This window comes from Tachyglossus aculeatus, chromosome 3, assembly GCF_015852505.1.
Source record: "Tachyglossus aculeatus isolate mTacAcu1 chromosome 3, mTacAcu1.pri, whole genome shotgun sequence".
Lineage (NCBI taxonomy): Eukaryota > Metazoa > Chordata > Mammalia > Monotremata > Tachyglossidae > Tachyglossus > Tachyglossus aculeatus.
Genome location: NC_052068.1, coordinates 18,058,860 through 18,064,859, shown reverse-complemented (window position 1 = coordinate 18,064,859; position 6,000 = coordinate 18,058,860). Strand labels below are relative to the sequence as shown.

Genomic DNA, 6,000 nt, shown 5'->3' with positions numbered 1-6,000 from the left:
TATGCCGAGCACTGTTCTAAACACTGGGGGAGATACAAGGTAATTCTTTTTCGTCTTCTTAGGGCATTTGTTAAGCTTTAACTCTGTGATGAGCACTGTTCCAAATATTTGGGTTAATACAAGGTAATTCTTCTTATTCTTATTATTAAGAATATTCTTAATAATATTATTAAGAATAATAATTCTTATTATTTTGGTATTTGTTAAGCTCTTACTATGTGCCAAGCACTGTTCTAAACACTGGGGTTGATACAAGGTAATTATTCTTAGTATTGTGGTAATTGTTAAGCACTTACTATGTGCAGAGCACTGTTCTAAGCACTGGCGAAAGACACGGTAATTATTCTTGTTCTTATTATTGCGGCATTTGTTAAGTGCTTACTATGTACCGGGCACTGTTCTAAACACTTGGGTTAATATAAGGTAATTATTATTCTTATTATTGTGGCATTTGTTAAGTGCTTACTATGTGCCGAGCACTGTTCTAAGCCCTGGGGTAGATACAAGGTAATTATTCTTATTCTTTTTATTATGGTATTTTTAAATGCTTACTATGTGCCGAGCACTGTTCATTCATTCATTCATTCAATCGTATTTATTGAGCGCTTACTGTGTACAGAGCACTGTACTAAGCACTTGGGAAGTACAACACTCTGAACACAGGGGTTGATCCAAGGTAATTATTATTATTATGGTATTTGTTAAGCACTTACTATGTGCCGAGCACTGTTCTAAGAACTGGGGTAGATACAAGGTAATTATTCTCATTATTATGGTATTTGTTAAGCTCTTACTATGTGCCGAGCACTGTTCTAAACACTGGGGTTGATACAAGGTAATTATTACAATTATTATGGTATTTGTTAAGCACTTACTATGTGCCGAGAACTGTTCAAAGCACTGGGATGGATACAATGTAATTGTTATAATTATTATTATTATGGTATTTGTTAAGTGCCTACTTTGTGCCAAGCACTATTCTAAGTACTAGGGTAGATACAAGGTAATTATTATTATTATTACCATTATTATGGTATTTATTAAGCGCTTGCTATGTGCCAAGAAATGTTCTAAGTGCTGGGGTAAATACAAGGTAATCAGGTTGCCCCTCGTGGGTCTCACAGTCTTCTTTTCCATTTTACAGATGAGGGAACTGAGGCCCAGAGAAGTGAACTGACTTGCTCAAGGTCACACAGCAGACAAGTGGCAGAGGCAGGATTAGAACTCACAGCCTCAAGCTCCCAAGCCCGGGCTCTTTCCACTGAGCCACACTACTTCATAAGAAGCAGCGTGGCTCAGTGGAAAGAGCATGGGCTTTGGAGTCAGAGGTCATAGGTTCAAATCCCAGCTCTGCCAACTGCCAGCTGTGTGACTTTGGGCAAGTCACTTAACTTCTCTGTGCCTCATTTGCCTCATCTGTAAAATGGGGGTTGAAACTGTGAGCCCCCCGTGGGACAACCTGATCACCTTGTAACCTCCCTAGTGCTTAGAACAGTGCTTTGCACATAGTAAGTGCTTAACAAATACCATCATCACCCCAGGGCTTAGTACAGTGCCTGGCACCTAGTAGGCACTTAACAAATACCGCAATTATTGTTATTATTTTTATTTTCCCACAACTCTGGATGTGCCCCTTACTCCCCTCAGGATGGACAGCTGCCCAGAGTGCAACCTAAGGATGGGTAGTGCCCTTTGGGATGGGGACAAAGCCAGCCTCTTTGTGGCTCTCCTACTCCAACCCAGCCTGCATGCTCCACTCCTCTGGTGCTCTCCTCACTGGCCCTCCATAATAATGATAATAATAATAATGATAATAATGGTATTTTTAAAGTACTTACTATATGCCAAGCACTGTTCTAAGCCTTGGGGTATCTACAAGGTAATCAGGTTGTCCCATGTGGAGCTCACAGTCTTCATCCCCTCTTTACAGATGAGGTAACTGAAGCACAGAGAAGTTAAGTGATTTGCCAGGGTCACACAGGAGACAAGTGGTGAAGCCGGGATTAGAACCCATGACCTCTGACTCCCAAGACTGTGCTCTTTCTACTGAACCACACTGCTTCTCAATAATAATAATAGTATTTGTTAAGCGCTTACTATGTGCCAAGCACTGTTCTAAGCACTAGGATAGATATAAGGTAATCAGGTTGTCCCATGTGGGGCTCACAGCCTTAATCCCCATTTTACAGATGAGGTAACTGAGGCACAAAGAAGTGAAGTGACTTGCCCAAAAGCACACAGCTGACAAGTGGCAGAGTGGGGATTAGAACCCATGACCTCTGACTCCCAAGCCCATGATCTTTCCACTAAGCCACGCTGCTTCTCCATCTCCTCTATCTCACCGTCGGCCTCTCACCCACATCCTACCTCTGGCCTCGAATATCCTCTCTCCTCATATCAGACAGGTAATTACTCTCCCCACCTTCAAAGCCTTATTGAAGGCATGACTCCTCCAGGAAGCCTTTTCTGATTGAGCCCTCCTCTCCTCTTCTCCCACTCCCTTCTGTGCCGCTCATACTTGCTCCTTCTTTCATCATCCCTCCCTTCCCCCCAGCACATACGGATATAACTGTATAATTAAGCGCTTAGTACAGTGCTCTGAACACCGTAAGTGCTCAATAAATATGACTGAATGAATATCCGTCATTTATTTTATGTATTTATCTATTAATTTATTTATGTTGATGTCTTTCTCCTGTTCTAGACTGTGAGCTCACTGTGGGTAGGGAATGTGCCTGCTGTTATGGTACTTTCCCAAGCGCTTAGTACAGTGCTTTGGCTGGCGTAGTGGACAGTGCACCAACCTGGGAGTCAGAAGGTCATGGGTTCTAATTCCAGCTCCGCCAATTGTCTGCTGTGTGACCTTGGGTAAGTCACTTCACTTCTCTGGAAAATGGGGATTGAGACTGTGAGCCCCACATGGAACAGGGACTGTGTCCAACCCGATTTTCTTATAACCACCCCAGCACTTATTACAGTGCCTGGCACATAGTTGAGTGCTTAATACCATCATTATTAGTATTGCACACAGTAATAATAATAATAATAATGGCATTTATTAAGTGCTTGCTATGTGCAAAGCCCTGTTCTTAGCGCTGGGGCAGTTACAAGGTTGTTCCATGGGGGGCTCACAGTCTTAATCCCCCTTTTACAGATGAGGTAACTGAGGCACAGAGAAGTTAAGTGACTTGCCCAGAGTCACACAGCTGACAATTGGCAGAGTTGGGATTTGAACCCATGACCTCTGACTCCAAAGCCCGTGCTCTTTCCACTGAGCCACGCTGCTTCTCAGTAAGTGCTCAATAAATATGATTGAAAGAATGAATGAATGAACAAATCAATGGGAGAGGGAGGAGGCAGATTGAAGGAAACTGGGATTGCTGCTCTTCAGGTAGTGCCAGCCACGAGCTCAGAGTGGGGTCAGGGGGCAATGGGAGGGTCTCGATCCCCTCCCCAGGGCGCGGCTGGGACTCCAGCAGCCGGAGAGGGCCTCAAACAGTGGGGAGAAAGCGAACAGGTCCTCCATGCTGCTCTCCCTCTTCTTCTCTCCCTCTGCTTCCCCCTGTTCCCCCTCTTGTCCTTCTCTCTGTGCTTCCCCCCGTTCTCTCCAACCTTTTTTATGGCATTTATTAAGCATTAACTATGTGCAAAGCACTGTCATAAGCATTGGGGAGACTACAAGGTGATCAGGTTGTCCCACAGCGGGCTCAGAGTCTTAATCCCCATTTTACAGATGAGGTAACTGAGGCACAGAGAAGTTAAGTGACTTGCCCAAAGTCACACAGCTGACCATTGACTCCAAAGCCCGTGCTCTTTCCACTGAGCCACGTTGATTCTCCAACTTCCAGGAACAGCTGCTCTATACAGTCTTTGGAAAGGTTTAATTGTAATGATGGTATTTGTTAAGAGCTTACTAGGTGCCAAGCACTGTTCTAGGCGCTGGGATAGCTACAAGGTAATCAGGTTGTCCCATGTGGAGTTCACCGTCTTCATCCCCATTTTACAGATGAGGTAACTGAAGCAAAGAGAAGTTAAGTGACTTGCCAAGGTCACACAGCAGACGAATGGTGGAGCCGGGATTAGAACGCATGACCTTTGACTCCCAAGACCGTGCTCTTTCTACTGAGCCATGCTGCTTCTCAATAATAATAATGGTATTTGTTAAGTGCCTACTATGTGCCAAACACAGTTCTAAGTGCTTGGGGAGATATGAGGTAATCAGGTTGTCTCACTTGGGGCTCACAGTCTTAATACCCATTTTACAGATGAGGCAACTGAGGCACAGAGACATGAAGCAACTTGCCCAAAGTCACACAGCTGACAAGTGGCGGAGCGGGGATTAAAACCCACGACCTTTGACTCCCAAGCCCAGTCTCTTTCCACTTTGTTCCCTCATCTCTCCACTCCCACTCTTCTGCTAGAATGATTTTGGAAACATTTTTATGATCAAACGGTCTATTTTGAAAAATAGCATTCTCTCTAGCTATCTGTGTCTGTATTCTGGACAACTTTGTCTCCCTCCCTCTTTCTCTCTCTCTCTTTCTCTTCACCCCCTCAACTCCTCCTCTTCCCAAACTATCCACTGCACCTAAATATCGGTTAGCAGTCATCAGCATCCAGCTGGTTGTCCCGTTCATACATTACTTGAATTGTTCAGCGTATTAATAGGTGAATAGCAGGGAGTAACTGATTTCAGAGTATTGCAAGAAGGAATCCTGATTCTTTTCGTTATTATCCAGTCAACTTAAAGAAGGACCACAGGCAATTGGTAGAACATTGGAAAATGAAATATTTAGGAAAACATTGGCCGTGCAATACTTTCTATGGTGCCTGGCAGCTTTTGTAAAAATTGATAAAAAGTGGTTGATTCTGCATACAGAGCCTTTTTGTATGTCTCAATAATGGTGACTTTGACACTTGTCAAAGCTGGAAATGATGATTTCAGAAATCCTAGCAAAGAGTAAGCTGATTGAAATATTAGTGACCACAGCACTTACCAATTAGACTCATTGTGATTAAGTGAGGGTGAATAGTATGTAATAAATATTTTATAATTAAATGCATTAGAGTACTGGAATACAAATAAGAATGAAAAGTGTACTGAATGAGCACTGAAATTCTCTATTGATTTTTGAGAAAGCAAAATTACTGATTTTATTTTTTCACAGCATTAATCAATGAATGATACTTATTGAGTGCTTGCAGTGTGAAGAGCACTTTACTAAGTACTTGGGAGAGAACTATACAGTGGAGTAGGTAGACATGATTCCTGCCCACAAGGAGCTTACAGTCTAGAGGTGGGGATAGGACCAAGGGCTCCAAAATTTTAAATACTCATTATGAAAGGAGCTCAGCGCTTGGAACAGTGCTTTGCACATAGTAAGCACTTAATAAATGCCATTATTATTTTTATTATTAAACAATGAATCAATCCATGGTATTTTCAATCAATGCCATTTCTTGAGCACTTACTGGGTGCAGAGTACTGTACTAAACACTTGAAGTTTGAAATGAAATCAGTCTCCAACATGGAAGTTGTGCTCACCTCAATGCAACTGAACAAGGTGGGATGCAGGAGGAGAATAAATGACAGCAGAATATCCAGACAATTGATGTGTGAAGAGCTGAGATTTGGAAAGCAAAAGCAAGGAGGGCAGAGGAAACATTTTAAGGAGACAGTAAAACAAAAAGTCAGACAATGTTTCATCCCACTTGAAAACTGGGAATCAGTTGCGGAAGATAGACCACATTACTGCTATCAAGAAAGGAATGGCTCTTTTTGAGCAAAATCTTCATAAGAAATAAGAGTAAAGGAGGCAAAAGAAAAAACCGAGCCAGGCCTCTCAAATTTAAGGCAAAACAATTCAATGAGACAGTCTTTCAGTGAGCACCTTGTGTCCAGGAATGTTGGCTCTGCATTGGCCTTTTTAGGTACTCTCAAGAATGAATTTCACTGTTCCTGGCCTTTTTTTTTTAATATGAAGGACGATTATTTATGTA

General features: G+C 42.5%; 1 protein-coding gene across 4 annotated transcripts in view; it reads left to right on the top strand.

The window, feature by feature from the left end:
- ZNF488 (zinc finger protein 488) overlaps window positions 1-6,000 on the top strand; it is a 30,085-nt gene continuing 24,085 nt past the window's right edge. The window contains exon 1 of one of the 4 annotated variants that reach the window (XM_038744120.1): window positions 1-39. The gene's annotated coding sequence lies outside the window, so the exon portion shown is untranslated. Of the gene's footprint in view, window positions 40-2,837; window positions 2,869-6,000 lie in introns of those variants that run through there. The other 3 variants (XM_038744118.1, XM_038744121.1, XM_038744119.1) reach the window with 3 other exon arrangements.